This window comes from Dama dama, chromosome 20 (genome assembly GCF_033118175.1).
Source record: "Dama dama isolate Ldn47 chromosome 20, ASM3311817v1, whole genome shotgun sequence".
Lineage (NCBI taxonomy): Eukaryota > Metazoa > Chordata > Mammalia > Artiodactyla > Cervidae > Dama > Dama dama.
The window spans coordinates 64,069,036-64,094,752 of NC_083700.1; the positions used below are offsets into that span (position 1 = coordinate 64,069,036).

Consider the following 25,717-nt stretch of genomic DNA (forward strand, 5'->3'; position numbering starts at 1 on the left):
CTAAGGAGAGAAATGAGGTTGAAGGAAAAACTCCAGTTGATACCCTCAAAGAGATTCTCAGAAAGTTTGCATCCAAACAAACAAAACAAATAAAATATGCTCCTGGGTATGAAAAAGCTGTCATACCACAAAACATACTTTCTTCTTTAGTGTATTCTGTAACCTTTGTGCTGCTCAATTCCTTGTGCTTTCTTTTTCCTTTTATTCATCTCCTTTTGTAGCAATCCCTCAAGACAGTAAGCTGGTAAAATTGTCAGTAATGCAAGCAATTCTTAAAAACAGAAGATTGAGACTGAAGTCTCTATTCTTGGGTTTTCTCTCCTATAGAAATGATCACACATAGAACAGGGAAGCTACAAATTTCAAATTTGCTTACACTTCAGTGGAGGATACCTGTGGACTGCGTAAGTCAAAATATTCTTAAATTCGTCAGCTCAATACAGTCTGCCTTTTTATAATAGCCCACTTTCATCCCCTTGCTACATCTCTCCCAGATCCCTTCCCTACTTTATCTTAAAGGTGAAACAGGGTAGTCAGTGTGTTTTCTGACCCTAATTCCATGACCTACTGGTGAATTTTCACATGGTGATATCACTAGTTTTGGGATAGAGCCCATACCTGGTGCCTAAGAACAGTGCTGCTGCTGCTGCCGAGTCCCTTCAGACGTGTCCGACTCTGTGCGACCCCGGAGACGGCAGCCCACCAGGCTCCTCCATCCCTGGGATTCTCCAGGCAAGAGTACTGGAGTGGGTTGCTGTTTCCTTCTCCGAGCATTGTTGTTGAAAAGCCTCTGCTCCATTTAATTGAACTCAAGATTTATTTTTGATTCACTTGTAACTTCTGTCGTTGTAATACCGCAATTATCTGCAGTTTCCAACCTATATTGTTTGTTTCCCCTGAGTGATTTCATGAATTCACTGGCTAATATACTTGATAGTTACTACCAAACAAATCTATGTATCTGCTCCAGTGAAATATATTTATCTTCTCATCTATATTATTCCCAGATTAAGGCAGTAATATACAATAGAGCAGAAAAATAATACTCAGAGACCGCAAAACTAAAAGGCAAAGATGGAAACTGTGAGAGCAAAACTGAGAAACCAAACACAGAGAACCTAATACCCATCCAATCAAAGTCTTATTGAAGAGGGGTCAGGCAAGATTTAACAAAAGAAATAACAAAAGATACGACAATTTCCCAAAGCTTAAGAAACACAGGAGTCTTCATTTCAAAGAATCCTCCAATATTCACCTGTCTTTTGAATAATATGTTTGTGCCTTACATTTCAGCTTTTGTTTAAGGAATACCTCTATTGATATCTTGCTATAAGAGTAGTATAGTTTACTTTGTGACCTGTCAGTTTTATTTATATATTCAAGATGTTTATTACCTTTGTGCACCTAAATAATAGAATATGTAGGCTCCTTCATTCATGTAGCATAGTTGAAAACCTACTCAAATTATTTGAGTGACTCTTACCATCGGGAGAGTGAGTAGAGGCCAAGCGGCCAAGATCCATCCATGACCACTACAAGAAGACTTTCTATCAGTCCTTTAGACCTCCATTTCTATATTCATCTACTTTCATTTAACTTCTACTTCATTTAAGCCCTTTTCTGATACTAATTATAGCTTAAGAGAGGAAGGGTATGTTTTATAAATCCTGTAATATTACTCTGTCCTCTTAAAATAATTACTACTCCAGTTTCCTCTTCCAGGTTTCCATTATTCAGTTCAGTTCAGTCACTCAGTCGTGTCCGACTCTTTGTGACGCCATGGACTGCAGCACACCAGGCCTCCCTGTCCATCACCAACTCCTGGAGTTTACTCAAACTCATGTCCATTGAGTCGGTGATGCCATCCAACCATCTCATCCTCTGCCGTCCCCTTCTCCTGCCACCTTCAGTCTTTCCCGGCATGAGGCTCTTTTCAAATGAGTCAGTTCTTCGCATCAGGTGGCCAGAGTATTCCAGTATTAGATCCCTTTTTATATGCTTATTATTAACTAAGACCCAGCCCCATAACTTGACCCCTCCTAGTATGTCATGCCCAAGTAACTAGATTCTTTGATAATGTATTCTCATATAACTGTGCCATGGTATCCAAGGTTTCTCTTGTTATTTACATGGACTAGTCTATAGAATCTGCCTGCAATGTGGGAGACCTGGGTTTTATCCCTGGGTTGGCAAGATCCTCTGGAGAAGGGGAATGACCACCCATTCCAGTATTCTTGTCTGGAGAATTCCATGGACAGAGGAGCCTTGCAGGCCCCAGGCCTGCCCATGGAGTCGCAAAGAGTTGGACACAACTAAGCAACTTTCACTTCACACACACACACTAGTCCTGTTCAACTGAGACTTTTATGATAATGGTTGTTAATGTCTCTCTCAGCTTTAAAATTCTGATTCTGTTATTGTGAGACTTTTATTTGAACTTTAGTCAATTTAAATTTCATCTTTTTTAGTAACTAATGGATTTTCAACTCAGTTTGGAACAAGAAAGCAAAACATACGGATTTTTGTCTTTTGTCTCTAAACCCCGTGCTCTTTCCACTGTACCACACTGCTTTTTACCCTGATCTCTGGAGCTGGCATGACCAGTGCAGGTGAGGCTTTCATCTACTGCATGTGCTCACTTCTCTCTACTCATGACCATAACACCATGATGATATTTTTTTTTTTTCCCTACTGAACCAAGGTGTGACCTCAGAGTTCGTCAGACATATATTACAAATCCGTAGATGTCAGCACATAAATAAAACTTATTTTCCATTATTTCCAGCATGAAAACCTGTTTTGTCAGTGACTTTCTCCTGTGGAAAAAAGTTTCTGGGCCAATCTTCAGTGAACCCTCTGTATTGCAGTGCTAAAAAGTAAGGTGTTAAATATTATATAATATGATCAGCAAGAGAAGTGTTGTATCAGAGTCACTAGAATCATCCAGAAGAAACAAGAAGGCTATAAACCTTGATTTTTATATTTGCTCCCTTCTGGGAAAGGTTTAGTCACTGTTGTATGTGGTTGAGAGTACCCCTTTTGAATAAAATAGTACACATATTCATTTTGTGGAGAGGAGGGTTATGATTCATGTGATTTTATAAGTACGATTTAACGAACAATCTGGAACAAAATGCTGCAAAATGGAACTTGTCCTTGTGTTGCAACTTCAAAGGAACACTGATGATCATTTATTTGTAAGTGTAATGAGCCAGGGAGTTTGAGAGTGGACTTGATCAGAAGGAAGTTTTCTCAGCTGGAATCCTGTATCTAAATTTCTCCATTCTGAGAATTTCATGTATTTCCAGGCATCAAAATACTTTGCGTCAGACAATAAACGGAACAGAATAATCAATTGTGTGTGTGCTCAGGAGAGAAATAAGGCACTTTAAATGTTGGGAATATTATAAGCTTTGATTTAATGTTTAAGACTCAATACATACGTCAGTTTGCAAGGCCTTTCTTATTCCTGTATGTTCAGAATGATTGTTTGCTTTTTCATCTTTGCATAATTCCTTTTTATTTTTGCATTAATTCATTAATATTGGAATAGGTGTTGATGGAGTCTGCCTGCTTTTAAATGGTGCTTGGGAAATCCCAACAGTGACTGTTGCTTGAAGACAGTGACTAATTCTTATTCTTGACTGCATCCTTGGAAACTATCAAAATTCCCTGGATATAGTCTGTAAAATACATGGATTGTTTTTTGAGTGGTTATTCTGATTGGTTAGTGCCCCATTCTTACTATTCCCTGTCTGTGCTGAATTTACCAAGATATTGTGTATGATATTCCTGCTTGCATGGGTCAGCACCCAGGTTTGCTTGAATTCTCTACATTGTAACAAGACCCAGACAGCAAGATTACCTTATGTATAATCCCATCCCAAGTATTTTGCTATAAATAAAGACTGTCCATTATAACCAGATGGAAATGTGTATGAATGATCAGTTTGCTTAATAAACTTTACGTTGGTTTTCTCCAAATTGCCTTTCCCTGTTTCATTGTGAGTGATCAACTATGCAAGACTGAATTTCCATTAACTTATCTATTGCTCTTTTGAACATTTTCATGAATGAAGAAGCAGTATGTCCTAAGGCAGGGTCGTTTCCCATATTGGCACTGATGCCTTGTGATGACCTCCTGTTTTTGAAGCAGTCTGGCCCTAATCTTCAGAGTTCCAGTTGTCACATTAACTGTGGTATTTTTTCCTGCATCTTATGTGTAAAATATGCTGTTTTCATAGAAATCCTAGGAATTGTGAAATTATTGGCACTTAGAAAAACTATATTTTCACTTCTATTCATAATAATTGTCCTTTAATTTCAGAAAATAATTTTTGTGTTATTGAAAATATCTGTCTCACATTTATCACTTTTTACAATGAACCAATCTTTTTAAGTACAGTGTTACATATGGCTGTCTTTATCCTTCACTTACTTAGGGTGAACTTTTGTCTTTTTTGCATTAATATATACAAAGTAAGACTGCTATTAAAACAAATTTTACGTTGATTTTTTATCAAGCTCTAAATTTGATTAAAATGGAATAGATTATAACATGAATAAAGTGGGAAGAAATAAAATACTCTCTGTAAATTACTTTATTAAAATTTTAATACTTGTAATATATAAAGATTATGAAGAAAATATTGTCTTCATCTACAAAAATGTTGTGTTTAATTTTTGTAGATGTGTTTTAACCCTTCCTCAGAGTTATTCACCTCCTTGCTTTAGAAAACATTCTTTTCATTTTGTCTAGCAGTGCTGAAATCAACAAAAAGAGTATATGGTTAGGAGTGTGTGGAAAAAATGCTTTGAAAAGCTCTAGTGTATTATCTCAGATAACTTTTTCTTCCCGTCTTCTTGAGATATGATTTTATATATCATATTTTATCAACCACCAAATTGGTCTCAAGAATCTGAATTTACAATAAATGAATTTTTATAATTTGTTGGTGGCTGTATGAGATAATACCACTAGGTAGTGTACATTATACAGCATTTGTATGAAAGTATCATGCATCTGTTAAAAAACAGAACAAATATTTGTCTACCATGAAAATTGTGATTTTATGAATATTAAAACATTAAGGCAATATTATTGATATATTTCAGCTCCTTTAACTGTTTTGGTTCATTGCCATTGAGAGAAAAGGTAAAAAGACTTACATTACTACCGTCTCATGTGGAGTTGTGAATAGGGTGAGAATCAGTTATTAGAAAAAACATTTTGTTTAAAGAAATTAGAATATAGAGAAAGAACTCCAGCACCTGAATATAATACATGATGGTATTTTATATTCAAGTCAATGAATTTTCATTAAAAATGTGATTATCTTGAGTGTCATTGGCCTGAAAAGTTCAATTCCTGCTAAGTCCTTTTACGTGGAATTTACTGCATGGTAATGCTATTTTCCATATTAACATGATTTTTCCCGCAATTTTATGTTCAGATAATTTATATTACCAAGAAATCCAGATTAGTATACAGTTTCAGAGATTTCTCTTTATAATTGTTTAAAGTTCCCAAACAAATTGCTAGAAGATAGAATCCCAGATGTGTTCAAACCTTGTACTTAGTTTAAGAAGGAAATTAACACTTTGGTCCTTTATTTGCCATGGAAAAAGATAATGACATTCTCTAGGAAGATTAGCATCTAACCAAACATTGTAGGCTATATATAGCATACAAAGCCTTGTGCCATTTGTGAAAACGTTATCAGGGAGAAAACCCAATGACTGATTTTTTGAACTGTATTTTTTAGGGACACAGATTTAATTTACAGATTATGGTTTGAAAATAAAATTTACTGTATGAGTGTTTTTAGCTGATAAGAAATTGATTTTGTGGCCTTGCTACACATTAATTGAAACATCTGCCAATGTATCTTGATGTGGTTTAAGGAACTGTAGACACTTGGAATTGTATCATTTCTTCATGTTAAACTTACTAGTTAATCACTTTGTTACCATATAAAGAAAGAAACTAATTTTCTGTGAGGTTTGAATAATCTCCCTCTCTGGCATAACAAGTGGGATTTATGTAATTGACATTATATTTAGTTGTTTCATGATATTGAAGGTGGAGTTCTTTAGTAGTAGTATTCTCACTGAGCAGCATGGTATTTTGTATTCTCTATTATCTTAAAGGTTATATTTGTAAAATAAAAAATATTAAAGTGTGCACACATTAGCCCACTTAGACATAAAGGTTATTATTTAAATTATTCAGTAAATTGTTTTTAAGAAGTTACAGTAGAATTAAGGTAGTTATCAGTGTTCTGCATGTCTTAAATCTTAGCTTATTTAGCAGATATTAGGATGTGTTTACAGAGGAAAACCTGAATTACAGAGGAGAGTTAAAACAAATTGTGAAATTTGTAGTCTTCCCTAAGAACACCAAAATGTTTTGAGATTATTTGGGTTGACTAATCAAATCAGTTATATATGCAATAATTATCCAGAAAAGTAAGCATCTCACTTTATTTCTCTTTTGTGGATAAAACCTCAGAACTAAAATTTAGGTCATGGTTGTTTAGTGACATTATGCTGAGATGGCCCTCTGCTGATGAAAAACACGTTCTGAGTATTAAAGAATTTATTATTAAAAATGTCATTGGAGTTATAGTTAACATTTAGAACTCAAGAAAGGAATCTGCTGTTTATTTGTGTATTTTTGATAATTAAAGTTGACACGTGCAGAAGACTAAATCAATTTGAACAAGGTTGAATAGAAGTTGAGATAGTTCTAACACTTACTTGGTAGCTTTGTGTTTCTAGAAAATTGTTGATATTTTGAAATGAGACAATTCTATATCCTTTGTGTAGGAAAGGTTCTTATGCTAGGTTTCCTGGTGCCATATGGAGGATATGGTCTAAAGATCATTTCTGGACCTTTATAAACACAGAAACCTATTGAGAATACTAAAAAAGTGCAGCAAATCTCTGTTGTATATACAATGCAGGAAAGCAAGCAGATGCTTGATTATAGTGTTATGTTTGTTCAACAAATATAATACTCACTGCAGCAGTTTCATAATGGAATACCATGTGGAGAAGAGTGTTTTTAAATATGTTTTTGTCTTTGATTTCAGTTTATTAGTAAATAAATATATCAGAAAATTTTCAATAGAGGCATTAATTGTTTTATAGTAAATAATCTCTTTATACTTATCCTTTTAAACAATCTGATGGCCAATTTAAGAATAAAGAAGTGGGAAGTTAATCTGACTTTAAGCAAGGTTTTAGATTATAACTTATAATACATTTTCCTTACTCTGTTGAGAAAACTTAAGTTTTATCAATTATTGGAGATACAATTTTTAAAAAAGAATCCATCAATTTATTAATTGTGACTGAAGGACTTTCTACTAAATGATACCTTAATATTTAGAGATCAGTTCCTTTATAATTGAAAAGAAACTGCCATTATGACAGTATTAAAACTTAATGACCCACGTAGAAATATGAAATGCTTAGAGAATAGAATTTAAATTAAAATTTGATATATGATTAGTATTCAAATCTAGAATACTGAGTACAAATAATAATATAGAAGGGAAAAATGGGTATTGTTTATTTAAAAGTAGATTTCAGCACAGGAAGTATTTTAATGGAGACCCACTTTGAAAATCTATACCTCAGCATTTTGGATTCAGATGGTATTAACAGTTTCGACCAAAACTGATCAAAGGTGAATTACAGCTTATTTGGAGAAGCAGGGCTATAGAAGAAGCAGACATTGAGGAAGACTCACCTGGGATCAAATCCTGGTTCTGTCATTTACTAGCTGTCATATTTGGACCAGTTTCTATGTCTTTAGTTTATAAATATTCTTATCAACCTCAAAATATCTTATGCAGATACGAGAAGATAATAAAAGTATAGCACTTAATTATGATACTGGCCATATAGAAAGGCCTCGGTAACTATTACTATTCAGTTGAGTTCAGTTCAGTTTCTCAGTCATGTCTGACTCTTTGCGACCCCATGAATCGCAGCACGCCAGGCCTCCCTGTCCTATACCAACTCCTGGAGTTTACTCAAACCCATGTCCATCGAGTCGGTGATGCCATCCAACCATCTCATCCTCTGTCGTCCCCTTCTTCTCCTGCCCCCAATCCGTCCCAGCATCAGGGTCTTTTCTAATGAGTCAGCTCTTCACATGAAGTGGCCAAAATACTGGAGTTTCAGCTTCAGCATCAGTCCTTCCAATGAACACCCAGGACTGATCTCCTTTAGGATGGACTGGTTGGATCTTCTTGCAGTCCAAGGGACTCTCAAGAGTTTTCTTCAACACCACACTTCAAAAGCATCAATTCTTCTGCACTCAGTTTTCTTTATAGTCCAACTCTCATATCCATACATGACCACTAGAAAAACCTGACTAGACGGACCTTTGTTGGCAAAGTAATGTCTCTGCTTTTTAATATGCTATCTAGTTTGGTCATAACTTTCCTTCCAAGGAGTAAGCATCTTTTAATTTCATGGCTGCAGTCACCACCTGCAGTGATTTTGGAGCCCCAAAAATAAAGTCTGACACTGTTTCCACTGTCTCCCCATCTATTTCCCATGAGGTGATGGGGCCAGATGCCATGATCTTAGTTTTCTGAATGTTGAGCTTTAAGCCTACTTTTTCACTCTCCTCTTTCACTTTCATCAAGAGGCTTTTTAGTTCCTCTTCACTTTCTGCCATAAGGGTGGTGTCATCTGCATATCTGAGGTTATTGATATTTCCCCTGGCAATCTTGATTCCAGCTTGTGCTTTTTTACTATTACTATTGAACTATTACTAATGTAAATCTGTCAGTCACTTTCTGCCAATTTTTTTTTGGTAGGTTCATTCTTTGTCTACTTTTCCAACCATCCAGAAAATCAGATTAAGATCATCTAGGCAGCTAGGTTATAACAATGAAGTACTCTTCTGCTTTTACCAAATTCCATGAACAGCAACACATATGAGCACTTAGTCATATACCTAGAATAAAAGTATATTATACCTCACTTGTTAATAGTTTATTAATCCTTAACTGACATTTTAGGCTTCCTGTCTGAAGGAAAAAATGAATTGATCATTCACTTACTACTAATCTTTTTTTGAAGACTGATTTTCATTTAATTACCTTTGTACCAATCACCTGGTTAGTTTGGTGGAAACTGAATTTAAAGAGGCATGTTTAAAAAGAATATTTAGGAACTAACTGCTTCCAGATTTTATACACACACACACATATATATGCCAGTGAGTTATTTTTTTTTAAATCTTTAGCGTTAAAGATGTGGTACCTAGTGGAGGATGTAGAGTACAGTAGGAAACATTTAAAAAAATGTAAATTCTCAGAAAACAGTTTATTCCACTTACTGTGAATATTTATCATAATTGATTAACAAATATATTAATATTGCTTGAAAACAGAGGATTTACAAGAAACCTTGGAGAAAATCTACATATTGTGAAACTCTAATTTCTTTGGCATAGCAAATCTCCTATTGAAATTGGCTATTTAAAAGTATACAAAGATTATAAATCAACTATATCTCAATAAAAATTAAAAAACAAAACAAAATGAAGATTGATAGATGCACAAAAAAACAGATATATATTTCTCTATATGAGGTTTTTTAAATTATTATTATGCAATTTTTTAAAAAAGACTTGCAAGATTATTTGGCATACACTTAGAACAGAGAAACATATATATATATATATATATATATATATATATATATACACATATATATGTGTTTGTGTGTATATAAATAATATCATTATATATAAGAAGAAGATCACCGTACAAATGCTTCTGTGTGTGTGTGCTCAGTCATGTCCGACTCTTTGCAGCCCTGTGGCTTGTAGCCACCTGGCTCCTCTGTCCATCAAATTTTTCAGACAAGAATGCTGGAGTGGGTTGCCATTTTCTTCTCCATGGGATCTTCCCCACTCAGGGATTGAACCCACATTTCTTTTGTCTCTAAGCAGGTGGATTCTTTACCACTGTAGCTCCTGGGAAACCTATATATGCTTATATATGATAATGCAATTCATTTGCCATTGAATGAGACCATTCTGAGAAAAATATAAATACAATAATTTTGCAGAGTGAAAAGATGAGTATTTGGTACAACTTTGTTTCAAGGATGAGAATTTCAATATAATCTCTAGATAGAGTTAAACTGTAAGAGAAATCACAGGTCCACAGAATAACCTCCTGGAAAGCACCTATCAGGATTTTCAGTACCTTGAAGAACAACATATGTTCATTGACAAGAACTGGTTGAGAGTAAAGATTGGAATTACTGTCATGATTCTGCTTTTCTGTGGCTGTTCAAGAATTCATCAATGTAATAGTACGTTCTGAATAAGGATAGATTTGAGTGGAAATATGTCAAGACATCTTTATTCAGTTCAGCAACATTTCTGAGTTATGGTTTAACTTATGTCACCCCAAGATGATCAAATATTTATTCACTGCATTTGAACCATCTGTACTTCTTGGAAACCTTTCTGGTAAATGAAAAGAAAGATAAATATAAATTCATTTGATTAAGAATAAAAAATCATTGTTTTGAAACTAAATCTCAACTAAACATTTTTTAAAGTCAAAACAAACTTCACAGCACTAGGTTAGTGGTGAAAATCCATATCAGACTCTTAATTTACTCCTTTCTATTTGCTCAAAATTCTCAAAGCCAGGCTTCAGCAATATGTGAACCATGAACTTCCAGATGTTCAAGCTGGTTTTAGAAAAGGCAGAGGAACCAGAGATCAAATTGCCAACATCTGCTGGATCATCGAAAAAGCAATAGAGTTCCAGAAAAACATCTATTTCTACTTTATTGACTACGCCAAAGCCTTTGACTGTGTGGATCACAATAAACTGTGGAAAATCTTCAAGAAATGAGAATACCAGACCACCTGACCTGCCTCTTGAGAAACCTGTATGCAGGTCAGGAAGCAACAGTTAGAACTGGAAATGGAACAACAGACTGGTTCCAAATAGGAAAAGCAGTACATCAAGGCTGTATATTGTCACCCTGTTTATTTAACTTATACGCAGAGTACATCATGAGAAATGCAGGACTGGAAGAAGCAAAAGCTGGAATCAAGATTGCCGGGAGAAATATCAATAACCTCAGATATGCAGATGACACCACCCTTATGGCAGAGAGTGAAGAGGAACTAAAAAGCCTCTTGATGAAAGTGAAAGAGGAGAGTGAAAAAGTTGGCTTAAAGCTTAGCATTCAGAAAACTAAGATCATGGCATCTGGTCCCAACACCTCATGGGAAATAGATGGGGAGACAGTGGAAACAATGTCAGACTTTATTTTGGGGGGCTCCAAAATCACTGCAGATAGTGACTGCAGCCATGAAATTAAAAGACGCTTACTCCTTGGAAGGAAAGTTATGACCAACCTAGATAGCATATTATAAAGCAGAGACATTACTTTGTCAACAAAGGTCAGTCTAGTGAAGGCTATTGTTTTTCCAGTGGTCATGTATGGATGTGAGAGTTGGACAATGAAGAAAGCTGAGCGCCGAAAAATTGATGCTTTTGAACTGTGGTGTTGGAGAAGACTCCTGAGAGTCCCTTGGGCTGCAAGGAGATCCAACCAGTCCATCCTGAAGGAGACCAGTCCTGGGTGTTCATTGGAAGGACTGATGCTGAAGCTGAAACTCCAGTACTTTGGCCACCTCATGCAAAGAGTTGACTCATTGGAAAAGACCCTGATGCTGCTAGGGATTGGGGGCAGGAGGAGAAGGGGACAGAGGATGAGTGGTTGGATGGCATCACCAACTTGATGGGCATGGGTTTGAGTGAACTCCGGGAGCTGGTGATGGACAGGGAGGCCTGGCGTGCTGCGATTCATGGGGTCGCAAAGAGTCAGACACGACTGAGCGACTGAACTGAACGGATTCTTTTAAAGTTGTCATTTCAAAATTACTATCAAGGAAATGATAATCCATTTAACTATTTTAAAATGTGTAATAAAGTATTTAAACCCTTAGTATAATAACATTTGTTTTTTTAATTACTTTTATTTTGTAACTGGGCAAGAAAATACTAGGTTATGTCTTATATTCAATTTTAGAATTTTATTTATTATTTTTAATTGGAGTATAATTGCTTTAAAATGTTTTTTTGATTTCTATGTATGGCAATGTGAATCAGCTATATGTAAAGTTTAAAATTTTTAATTCTAACATTTTTCAACTTTCATTCTAATTTTTCAATATTCATAAATTACAGAGACACAAAAATAAGCTGCTACTGAAAATATGTTAAATAATACAAGAAGTAATAGCTTATAATACACTTAAAAATCCATTCTGTAATTAGTATGGATTATTTTTTAACAATAGAGCAATAATGTTGGATCAAATCAGGTGCTTTTTTGCATAATTTAGCATTCATTTTAATTCATGTATTCATTCACTCAAAAAATACTTGTTGAGCACCTATGTTGTGATAAAGTACTACTTTAGAGGGTTAAATATAAAGTAGTGGATAAGTATATGTGGCTGTTGTGGATTTTAGAGGGATAAATAAACATTTAAATCACAGTTACACAAATGATTAATCATTTGAGCGGCCCAAGTAACCATGGAAACTTCATAAGGAGACAATGTTTAAAGTGATGGTTGAGCTGGAAATTAGCTTAATGAAGCATATGTTTGAGGATAGATATGACAGGTAGGAATGATCATCATATGTACTTATGAAAGCACTAATGAATGAAAAAGAAATACAAATTCTAACAACCAAAATAAGTTGCTGAAGTGAAATGCTGCAATTGTAGAACATGTATCTAAAACATAGGTCAGTAGCTATATTATGTAAAGTCCTGATGTTATCCATAGTGAAAAAATGGATTCTGCTTTCAGAAATTCACTTGTTCTTCTATACAAAATAAATAAATTGAAGGCCAACAAAGTATGGATACAGGTTCATCAGGTGGATGTTGTCTCCTGAGTCATGGAGAGTGAATATTGGCTTAGTCAAGATTAGTGACCAAAAAGATGGAAGAAAATAGAAGGGAGTGACATATAAAACGTAGAGTTCTATACATCTTAATGATGATTGGATGATGTTACAAGTAAGAAATGGGAAGATGTGAAGGATATCTCTTAGACCTGTAGTGTGAACAAATAGGTGGATACTGGTGCATTTGATGGAAAAAAGGAAATAGATATGGAGAAAAGTCATTAGCTCTGTTTTGGGTATGGTATCATTGTCATGCCATTCATATATATAAGTGGAGATAACACTACATATTGGTCTGGAACTTAGAGAAGTCTTGAATAGAAAGAAAATTTTTTGAGTCATCAACAGGATATTGGTGTTAATGGAAACCATGGAAGCAGATGTGTTTACCTATAGTGACTACATAAAAGAGATCATAGAATGAAAATGAAGAACTAAGCTCAAATCTTCAGAGAAAGGAAAATTGACATAAAGGATTTAGGAATGTGGCCTTAAAGGAAGGGAGAACTTGTGTGTTATCATTAAAGCTAAGGGAATGCATTTTTCAAGAAAGAAGAGTTCACAGTTTCAAATGCTACTGAAAGGCCCAGTGAAAATCAAAAAACAATCAATAGCTGTTTTAATATAGAGATCAATGGTGGCATTGGCAAGAACTACTTTGGTGAAATTTTGGTGACTAAATCCAATCTAGAATGGGTTGAGTAGAGCCTGAAAAGTAAAGAAATTATTTTAAGTAGTAGCGTTATGAAAGTAAGCAAAAAAGTCAGTGTGGAAATTGACCAAATATAAAGGTTGTAGAAAGAATTGAGTAGAAAATGAGAGAAAAGTTTAGAAGAAAGTATAGGTTCAGTGAAGACAAAAATGGATAGGATTTTGAACACAGAAAAAGTGAGGCTAAGTGAGGGTTTAGAACAGGGGATTCTAGTTTACTTGTTCACACAGGCACAGGTTTATTATCTAGAGCATCCCCACATGCCATTTCAGATCCTTGAGTGGTGGGGGACAGAACAGGGAATAAATGTGGCTTGTCTAGGAAAATGACAAAGGAGTCTTGAAATATTGGAAAATATAGAAACAAATAAATCATCCAGATAAAATAAATAAGCAGTATTGTTTGCCAGACCTGGAACAAGATGCCGGATTACTGTTCCAACAATGTCATGTTTTCTGTCTTCTCCCATATACAAGTGTCATGATTTCTGTCTTAATCACTTCTGATGCTGTAACAAATACCATAGACTGAGTGACTTAAACATCAAATATTTATGTCACACAGTTCTGGAGGCTGGAAAATTCAACATCAGTGTGCAGCAGAGTAGATGGCTGAAGAGAACACTTTTCCTGGTTTCCTGGTGGCCATTTTCTCTTCCCTTCATCCACTTAAAAAGGCACTAATCCCATTCATGAGAGCTCCACCCTCATGGCTTAATTATCTCCCCAAAAATTGGGATTGGGGCTTCAATATATGGATTTTGGGGAGATATAAATATTCAGTCAATAGCAGTATCGCCTTGGAATTTTCAGTCAAAAGCAGTATCGCCTTGGAATTTTCTCAGAACAGTGTACTGATAATTACTAGATAATTAGAATTGACATAGAAATCGATCCTATTCTAACTAATGATGGAGATTGTTGTTTTTTTGGTTCTGTTTTCATGCTATAAATTAAGAGTTTTTCAGACTGCACATCCAATATATGTACATTTATTTATAAATTTTATTTATAGCCTTCTACATTACAATCAATAACTACTGATATGCAAAAAGGAAAAAATATAAAGAAAGAAATGTTAACACTTTTCCTGTATATCAGTGGATTATTTTGCACATGCTTTGGGGTACATTTCCCCCACTGTAATTTGAAAACAGCTAGTACTGATGAGGTCCTCTTTGACAAATATACCATGGTCACCTGTTTTATATATGCTATGTGACTCTCTGAAGTCAGCCATGGAAATTGTTAATTATTGTGATTTCTGTTAGATATTGATTTAGATATTGAGATTTGAAGCTACTTTTAACTAATGTTTTAGGTAATAAAAAATTCATCTGAGATTGAAAATTTTCTATTAAAAGTAGCACTAACACCTCCTTCCTAAATATCCCTTTTAAATGAGACCATCATGCCATGATTTATCTCCTTTTGTTCTATGACCCATGTGTTGAGATTAAGTTGTCTTCAAAGCATCTTATTGCTACAGAACACCTCCCTTATGGTCAAATACATTTTTAGACTTTCTCTCCAATCTCTTTTGCAAAATACATTTTTTTCTGTTTTGATGATCTTTTGAGGCAGTAACTTAAATTGTTTACAATCGTTTTGAAAAGGACTCCAGCTGCTTTTAGTTATGATGAGTCAACAGCTTGGAAAATATTTGAATTTGAGTAGAAACCTAGTTTGCATTTGGATTTCAGTTGTATTTTATTTGTTGCAAATATTGTGTCATGTAACATCTTTTCAAAGTTTGAATAATAGAAGAAAAATGATGACTATCACTTTTAAAAATTGGTATCTTTGTTGCAGACCTCATTGTCAAAAAAGTCACTTTTAGTCATATTTCTGTCATATAAAAACTTAAATATCTATAATATTTTTCACATAATTCTTAAGCTTTGCCACTCATGTCTGCAGCCATCTAAGAAGATTTTATTATATGTAATTTTTGTTTTTCATCTTTGTTTACGTGGGAAATGAGACATTATGTATGATAGCTGTCAACCTTCTGAAATTACCATTGGAGGAAGCATATTATGTTAGTTGTGCAAAACAATTGAAAAATCAAAAACAAGATAACTGTTGTTAAGTTTATTAAATCAGGAACAAGCTCTAATATTTTGTTTATGAATATTTTGTTTTATAAAAGTGATATATATATGTATGTGTATATATATGTGTGTATATATATATATATTCCTTATAAAAATTTCAAGCCATTTAAAAAGAGGAGACAGCAAAACATCAGTAAAGTTCGCAGACCCCCAAGCCAGCTTTTAGACATTTAATGAACACTATTCTGGAGATCTTTCTATAGATACCTATAAAATGACATGATAGATAAGGGAAATAATTGACAAGTGATAGATAGACATATAATGATAGCAGATGTGTTATTATTTTACTGAAGGGTGCTCAGTCTCATTTTACTAGATTTAACAGAAGAAAAAGAATATACTGTTATAACTGAAAGTATATAATATACTATATATGGAAAGATACTTTCATTTTACTAGAATTTAACAGGAGGGAATGAAACTGAAAGAATTGCTAATTGCAGATTTCTTTGTTTAACACAGAAATTTTAAAGTAAATGTAAAGATAAGAAAAATTATAAATAGATTCAGAGTGCTGAGATAATTTTTTTAATCATTTTCATTTCAAACAATGCTGGTTTGCCTGGTGCTACAAAAGACTAATTGATTATCATAGTAACACTTCTCCTTTCCTTTCCTTTTTTACCTGGGTTTTGTTGCTTTTTCTGTTTTTTAATTTATCAAGGCTTATTCTAGTAATAATTCTGTTCTACTATGATTCCCGTAGAAGTTTAGTCTTACTTTTATGTTTAAAAGCATTTAGTGCTTTCCTTGAGTAATTTTTACTACTGATGCTCCATTTCTGGGAATTAAAAAATGTCTTATCTGATTAGCTGAATTTCATTACTGAATGTTTTTTTCAAGGAGTGTTTGTGACCACTGTGTCTGTTAGGTTCCACTATACTTAAAAATGTCTAATAGATTCTTTCATAGTTGAAAATCTTGTCTGGACATATTGTCTTTAAGCCAGATTGTCTTTTCTTTAGAACTTTGTATACTGTTTTTTTTATATCTTCTGGCATTGACTGCTCTCATACCAAACATTCAAGCTAGCATAATGTTTAGCCTTTCATAGATGACATGCCTTTTCTGTTTAGATGAATATATTCAGAATTTGTCCAAATTCTGTGCTGAAAGACATTTTCCTTTTCTCTGCAATTTTGTTTAGTAGTATCCTTAATCTTTAGCTTGCACGATTAATGAAACAAGCCAAATATAATCTTTCAGTTCAGTTCAATTCAGTTGCTCTGTCGTGTCCGACTCTTTGCAACCCCATGAACTGCAGGACGCCAGGCCTCCCTGTCCATCACCAACTCCCGGAGTCCACCCAAACCCATGTCCATTGAGTCAGTGATGCCATCCAGCCATCTCATCCTCCGTCGTCCCCTTCTCCTCCTGCTCTCAATCTTTTTCAGCATCAGGGTCTTTTCAGATGAGTCAGCTCTTCGCATCAGGTGGCCAAAGTATTGGAGTTTCAGCCTCAACATCAGTCCTTCCAGTGAAGACCCAGGGCTGATCTCCTTTAGGATGGATTGGTTGGATCTCCTTGCAGTACAAGGGACTCTCAAGAGTCTTCTCCAACACCACAGTTCAAAAGCATCAATTCTTCTGCACTCAGCTTTCATTATAGTCCAACTCTCACATCCATACATGACCATTGGAAAAACCATAGCCTTGACTAGACTGACCTTTGTTGACAAAGTAATGTCTCTGCCATATAATATGCTATCTAGGTTGGTCATAACTTTCCTTCCAGGGAGTAAGCATCTTTTAATTTTATGGCTGCAATCACTATCTGCAGTGATTTTGGAGCCCCAAAAAATAAAGTCAGCCACTGTTTCCACTGTTTCCCCATCTACTTGCCATGAAGTGATGGGACCAGATGCCATGATCTTAGTTTTCTAAATGTTGAGTTTAAGCCAGCTTTTTCACTCTCCTTTTTTACTTTCTTCAAGAGGCTCTTTAGTTCTTCTTCACTTTCTGCCATAAGGGTGGTGTCATCTGCATATCTGAAGTTACTGATATTTCTCCCAGAAATCTTGATTCCAGCTTGTGCTTCTTCCAGCTCAGCATTTCTCATGACATACTCTGCATATAAGTTAAATAAGCAGGATGACAATATACAGTCTTGATGTACTCCTTTTCCTGTTTGGAACCAGTCTGTTGCTCCATGTCCCATTCTGTTACTTCCTGACCTGCATATAGGTTTCTCAAGAGGCAGGTCAGGTGGTCTGGTATTCCCATCTCTTTCAGAATTTTCCACAGTTTATTGTGATTCACACAATCAAAGGCTTTGGCGTAGTCAATAAAGCAGAAATAGATGTTTTTCTGGAATTCTCTTGCTTTTTCGATGATCCAGCAGATGTTGGCAATTTGATCTCTGGTTCCTCTGCCTTTTCTAAAACCAGCTTGAAAGTTCATGGTGCACACATTGCTAAAGGCTGGCTTGGAGAATTTTAAGCATTACTTTACTTAAATGCAATTGTGAGATGAGTGCAATTGTGCGGTAGTTTGAGCATTCTTTAGCATTGCCTTTCTTTGGGATTGGAATGAAAACTGACCTTTTCCAGTCCTGTGGCCACTGCTGAGTTTTCCAAATTTGCTGGCATATTGAGTGCAGCAGCATCTTTCAGGATTTGAAATAGCTCAACTGGAATTCCATCACCTCCACTAGCTTTGTTCGTAGTCATACTTCCTAAGGCCCACTGACTTCACATTCCAGGATGTATGCCTCTAGGTGAGTGATCACACCATCACGATTATATGGGTCGTAATGATCTGTTTTGTACAGTTCGTCTATGTATTCTTGCCACCTCTTCTTAATATCTTCTGCTTCTGTTAGGTCCCTACCATTTCTGTCCACATGTATTTCAAAATATGACTTTAATATTTCAATAGCTCACTCATTTTTATCTGAACTATTATTATAGTTCTATGTTTTAGTTTGTCTTTTGATCTCTTAAATTATGCAGTATTATTTTTAAATAATAGAGGTCATAATAATAGAAATAAAAAGAGGTATAAATTTCTTATTTGTTCCTGGAAGTCTTCTAGGATCTTAGTTATATTAACTCATATGATCCTCGTAATACCTATCTTTCAGATGTGGAAGCTAATAATGTTTCCAAGGATCACCCAGTTAATTAATGACTGAATGAAATTCAAAACACAGGTGGGGCAGCTTCAGAAATGTTCTGAACCACTGCTTTACTGTCTGTTTAAGTGTATTATTTATACAGTAAAGTAGTTTTAGATTTACCTGGTTATTTATCCATTTCTTTCTCACCATTTTGTCATGTTTACCATTCCTTCTTTCTGGGTTCAATGTTATCTGCCCTGAGGTTCACCACTGATAGCAAATTTTACAGTTTGTTTATTTGAAAATGTCTGTATTTTTCTTGTGCTTGAATGTAACATTCTGAGTTAAGAGGTAATTTTCTCTAATTATATTAGTTTCTCTAATAACAGGTAATTTCTCTATTTGAAGGAATATGATATAGTATCTGCTTCTTGTCACTGTTTAAAATGTCTGTTGTCATTTATCTTTATAGATCATCTGTCTTTTCTCTCTACTTGTATGTATGAGTCAACTCAGGCTGCCACAACAAATACATGCACTAGGTGGTTTGAACAACAGAAGTTGGTTTCCTCACAGTTCTGGAGGCTGAAAGTTAGAGATCAGGGTGCCAGAATGGTAAGGTTCTGATGAGAGCTCAGTTCCTGTCTTACTGACGATCACCCTCTTGCTCTGTCCTCACATTCACATTATTGAAAGAGAGAGAGAGAGACTGATGCCTCTTCACATAGAAGTCTAATGACATTGGACCAGGGCCCCATTGTCATGACCTCATCCAACCCTAATTAGCTTCCAAAGACCTGTCTCCAGATATCATCACATTAGGGGTCAGGACCTCAATATATGAATTTTGGGGGACACAAACATTCAATTTATAATACTGTTAATAAGAGCACCTGCATATAAGATTACCTCTTGTCTTTCACAATGATGCGTCCAGGTTTAGACTTCTTTCCTTTATCAGACTTAGAATTTTATTTCCAGTGTTTAAATATTTTCATTTTAAATTCTGTAGCATTTGTTGTTGTTCAGTTGCTAAATCATGTCTGATTCTTTTCAGCCCCATGGACTGTAGTCTACCAGGCCCCTCTGTCCATGGAATTCTCCAGGCGAGTGAGTTGCTGTTCCTTTTTCCAGAGGATCTTCCCAACTCAGGCATCAAATTTGGGTCTCCTGCATTGAAGGTGAATTCTTTACCATCTAAGCCACCTGGGAAGCCCACTTTCTCCCAGAAAGTGAAAATGAAATTCTCTCAGTCCTGTCCAACTCTTTGCGACCCCATGCACTGTAGCCTGCCAGGCTCCTTTGTCCGTTGGGATTCTCCAGGCAAAAATACCGGATTAGGTAGCCATTCCCTTCTCCAGGGGATTTTCCCAGGAATCGAACTCGGGTCTCCTGTGAATCCACTCAGGTGGATTCCTTACCAGATGAGCTACCAGGGAAGCCCAGAGTTTGCTCAAATTCATGTCGATTGAGTTGGTAATGCTATTTAACCATCTTTTCCTCTGCCACCCGCTTCTCCTTTTGCTTTCAATCTTTTCCAGCATAAGATTCCTTTCCCTTATAGACAAAGTATCGGAATTTCAGCAACAATCCTTCCAATGAATATTTGGAATTGATTTCCAGATCAACTAGTTTGATCTCCTTGCAGTCCAAAGAACTCTCAAGAGTCTTCTTCAACACCACCCACTCTTAAAATAATGATGCTTCTTCATTTAACCTCACTGAAATTCCAGTCAAATGTTCTCTTTATAAGCTTTTTCTTTTTACTCATCTCTTTGTTTATATATGCTTCTATGCTGTGTGTGCTTATATGCTCAGTTGTGTTTGACTCTTTGCAACCCCATGGACCGTCACCTACCAGGCTCATCTGTCCATGGGGATTCTCCAGGCAAGAATACTGAAGTGGGTTGCCATGCCCTCCTCTAGGGGGTATTCTCAACACAGGAATCAAACCCAGGTCTCTGACATTGCAGGTAGATTCTTTAATATCTGAGCCACCAGGGAACCCTGAGCCATACATGTTAGGTAATTTCATCAGAGCTAGCTGTTTGTCAACAATTTTTACAGCTGTAGTTAGTCTCTTTTGTAACAGTCTGCTAAATTATTAACTCCAACTATTAGTTTTTAATTCTAGAACTTCTACTTGATTCTTTAAAATTCTCAAGTCTGTAATAGAAACATTTTATTTGCTTTCACATACTATACATGTCACAACTTAAATATTTTAAACATAGTTATTTTATATAGGTATTCAATAATTTCATTTTTAAAGTCCCAAATTTCTTACTTGTTGTTTCTGCTGATCCTCAAGAATGGTGTGTGTGTGTGTGTGTGTGTGTGTTTAGTTTTAGTTGTAGAATTTATTTTAGCCAGTCATTATATGGGTGATCATGTGATGCCTGTGTCAAAGATCTTTCTAAGGAGGAAGAATATTCATTTGCTTCTTGCAATGAATGCCCGCTTAACTACCTCAAAGTCACTTTCCACCAATTTGTCAGGTTACCATTACTGTGGCCACAGGCATGTAGCTACAGATTCTGAAATGCCTTTTGACCCCCGTATATTGCCTAGGCCAAGATAGATAATTTTTGTGTCACCTCTTTTCCCTGGTGAAGATCTTTGTAAGTCCATCTTATCACTGTGTGTGCAGTCCTTTGGTGTTCCTGACTTTAAACAGTTGTTTTAGTCCTTGCTCACCTTGCACATGTTCAGTCCTTTCCTCCCAGAGAAGCCATTGAAAATTATCACACCTAAAAAGTCTTTTGAGGCTTATTTTTACACCATAATATTATCTTTCTCTTTATTTTTGTCTTTGAAGATTTCATGTAGTTTTTAGTTTGCTCAGTTTTACCTTTAAGAGTACATTTATTTTATTTGTCTTATTTTATCTAGTATTTCTATTGTTGGAGAAAGATATTAAGATTATCTAGTCTTTATGTATTTAGAATAAAAATTCAAAATCCTTTGTAAGTCATCTTATGACTGTGAAGAAAGCTAGCCTGAGGGGGGAAAGCATTAATACTGTGGATGACAGAGCAGACAGAGGAAATAACCTTGATGGCATGGCTATGCTGGTAAATTAATCAACCCTGTAGTCATTCTACCGCTGCAATTTTCCTTTTGTGAGATAATTAATTACCTTATGGTTTAAGTCACTTTGAAATGGGTTTTCTGTTACTTATAGTCAGAAGCACCTTATGTGATCTATGATCAGTTTGTTTGCTTTGATTTCTCAACCTTCCTCACCTGTGCCTAGATTGTAACGCTGTATCGGTGTGAGTTGTTACCTTACGTTTCACTGAACAAGGTTAAAGCAAAGGGTTGTCTGGCTCTAACAGAAATGGCACACATATTTTGAAAGACACACATATTTTGAAATGGTGCTTGAAAATATGGGAAATATAAGTGAGATTTTCACGGTAAACCACTCTCAAGCTTCTATTTAGGATTGCAAAACAAATCAGAAAAATATTCAAAACATAAAATTTAATTAAAATATGTGAATGCAAAATTTATTATAAAGCTTAAAGAAGAAAATTATACCATTGTTTTCTTAGAAGATCCAGAACTCAAGAGAAAGCAAAATAGATAGGTGAGGCAGATTGCAAAAAAGACTGAAAACAGGTAAAAGCTGAGAGTCCAAGATGAATTATAATATATATGGAATACAAAGGGAAAATAGTGAAATCCTCTGTAATTACATTAAAGACATTAAGGGACATAAAATGTTTATGCAATGGCTTAAATAATTAAATTTCTTTAACTTTTGTTTTACATTTATTATTATATAGACATAATTCATAACACAAGGAGACATTTTAATAATTCTCATAGCCACATTTATAAAACTAAGGAAACCCCGACTTTTATTTGTTTCTCTAAGACAATATCCCTAGATATTTTTAAAGATATGTTTAAAGAGAGTAAAAGATGATTAATAGTACTATGAGTATTACTAATAATAACTACTAACAGTTACTGAGCACTTAATACAATAGCTTTCATTTCACTTATATCATCAATATCAGTAGGCATTCTTATTGTAACATTTTGTGGGTGAAAAAATAGTTATAATTCAACTTTCATACTTGAATCAGTAGTGGAATCAATTGACACAAAATAATTTGAGACATCATGAGGTGAAGGGGCATATCATCATGTCTTCATTGTAAATGATCTTTGTATTAGTCACTTCATATTCACCTATTTTGCTTTCAGTAGGCATTTTTTTTATCCTGTATTCTTAGAAGTTTTCATGATAATGTGATGACCCTTGGATGAAGGGCTTGTTGAGGGGCAGGAGTGAAAATTAGAAGACTGTCATGGAGATGGGACAACATCTTCCACAAGAATTCTGAGAGGTGTCACAAAGACCAATAGTTTTGGAAAATGATTGTTCAGCCAGAGACAGAAGAAGTCACTGGGGCTCCAGTAGTAGGCTACAGTGTACAAGCTGTTTACATGGACGAGACTGATGGCTATTCTCAGGCTTAAATAGTGATGGTACAAGAGGAAAGGGATTTAAACTCTAGCACGAAATTTAGGTTACATTTAGGGAGAGATTGTTAAAGTGAGAGGTGTTATGTACTAGAATGAGTACAAAGAGAGGTTGTCATATCTACTTTTCTGGAGGTTTTTACAAATACTATAGCTCCTCATTTCTCTGAGATGATTTAAACATGAGAGATGAACTAAACAACCCTTCTGGTTCGTTCCAGCCTTGTAAATTCTGTGAAGAAATGAAATGTTTCTTTGGAACCAGTCATAAATTCTGTTAGGCTGCAGTTAGTACTTTCAGTGGTAAACTATTTACTAAAGATTTTGTCTAAACTTTCTGACTTTACTATGTAAAGAAAACTTTAACTCCTCTGTGGCTGTAAAATTTTCTGTTTCAAGAAACTCTTTTAATTGTAGAAGTAAGAACTCTATTTCAGTGGAACACTCAAATGGGCTTGATTTATACGTCTCTACTAGAGACTGTGTTATATTGGGAGAAGCAGTGTTTTTAAAACTAAATATTTATTGTGTCTGTTCTTACCTGATAAAGTTGAAAAGAAACAAAGATGTCTGTACTCTTACAGAAGAAACGCTAAGTGAAAAAGTCTACAGTAAATATAAAAGATTGAAGTTCACTATGTCTGAGAAGAGAGAGTACATAGTAGAAGGAAGTAGAACTTCCAACTGGGGAGTGCACACACGTATATAGGTGAGAAATTAGCAAGGCTGCAGGAAAAAGACGAAATCTGATCTGTGTCCTAAAACTTTAGTACTCTTGTTAAAGTGAGGTTAAAAATGAGTAATACATCAGAAGTAATATGTTTAATGGCTCTGAAAATGAGAGACATAAATTATTTGAAAATCTTCAAGCATTTTCTAGATCGGAAATGTTAGCTGCAAGGGTAGGATGAAGAGAGATATAGCTAGTGCTGAATTGTGAAGGAACATCAGTAACAAACTTTGGGGACTGGACTTAAATATCAAGCTATGGACTGTGAAGTTAATTTTGAAAATGAAAGTTTTTTAAGTAGTGAAAGGCCATGACGACACTTATGTTTGGGTATATAGCTCTCACAACCATGTGAACGATGTTTATTTTCGAGGGTTAGGTTAACCATTTATAAATGACCATAAAAGTTTTGTTTCTTCTTTATTAAGAAGGCCAGCCAGATTCGGGAGATAATTAGAGGAGCTATAGATAAGAATATGGTGTTTCCTTGGTTTAAGTTAGGTATATTTGGACATACATTTTCGTTAAATTTTACCCATAACTGATTCTAAAAATGGCTGCTGCTGCTGTTAGTAGTAAATAATAAATATTGACAGTCCAAAAATTATATTAAAATATTTGAATATTACACATTTTAAAATAAATATTTATTGGTTTAATGATATGAATATTAAAATATTAAAATGTATAGCATCAACATTAGATTATCAATCTAAAATATAGAGTAGGATAGAGTGGGATAGAAAATGTTAGGATAGAGATGAAAAAAGAATGAAATCTTTGACTTTAAATTAATTTCTGTTTTAGTTTTAACTCCCAAGTTTTTCAGGTTTGTAAACTTTGAAAAGTCAACCTCTTTGATTCAAATTTTCCAGCAGGTAAAATAGAGCTAATAAAATCTTAACGCACAGGAATTTTTGTGAAGATCAATTGAAACAACGCATGTAAAGCACTTGGAGATTCAGCACCTGGAAAGTACTTGATAAATGTTAGTCTTCTCTTGTGCATATTTGTAAAATTATACAGCTTCTTAAGGAATCCATCTCAAAGGGAAGTATATATTATATATGTTGAGGAGGAAAGTTATGAGAAAAAGATGATAATAAAAATGGAAATATCTGGCAAGAGTGGCTTGGAGAACTCTATGGGAAAAGAATTGAACCATGGATTATTGCAGGCAATTTTCACATTGAAAATTGTAGCTTTTTGTCTTGTTCTTATGGCAAAGATAGTGCCTTTCACTTTTACAGTGTCAGTTGTAGTTGAGGCAATACATTTTTAAAATAAAAATATTTGTGTAGGTAACAGAACCAGTAATGTCAGAAGATGATCTGCACTGATCCTTCGTAGAGGGCAAGAAAATTCCCCAGAGTACCCCAAGCTCCAGAAATCTAGAACCTGATAATAGGCACAGAGATTAGAGTGACAAATATAGATCCCATTGACTACTTTTAAACTTGAAGAGAACTGGAATGCCAATGATTTGATATGTGATTTTAGGATCCAAGAGCCAAGTGAAGGTCTTACTATTTTGGGTGCCAAAGAAGCTGGTCTCAAACCTTTTTCATATGGCCATTGTAATAGAGAATGTAGAGTAGAGTGGGGATTTGTTATGGAA

The 25,717-nt window shown here is 34.9% G+C and overlaps 1 protein-coding gene across 3 annotated transcripts in view; it reads left to right on the forward strand.

The window, feature by feature from the left end:
• ADGRL4 (adhesion G protein-coupled receptor L4) overlaps positions 1-25,717 on the forward strand; it is a 141,185-nt gene that overhangs the window by 14,701 nt on the left and 100,767 nt on the right. The window contains exon 3 of one of the 3 annotated variants that reach the window (XM_061121554.1): positions 2,786-2,876. The exons of the other annotated variants lie outside the window; for them this stretch is intronic. The gene's annotated coding sequence lies outside the window, so the exon portion shown is untranslated. The remainder of the gene's footprint in view (positions 1-2,785; positions 2,877-25,717) is intronic. 3 annotated transcript variants of the gene reach the window in all.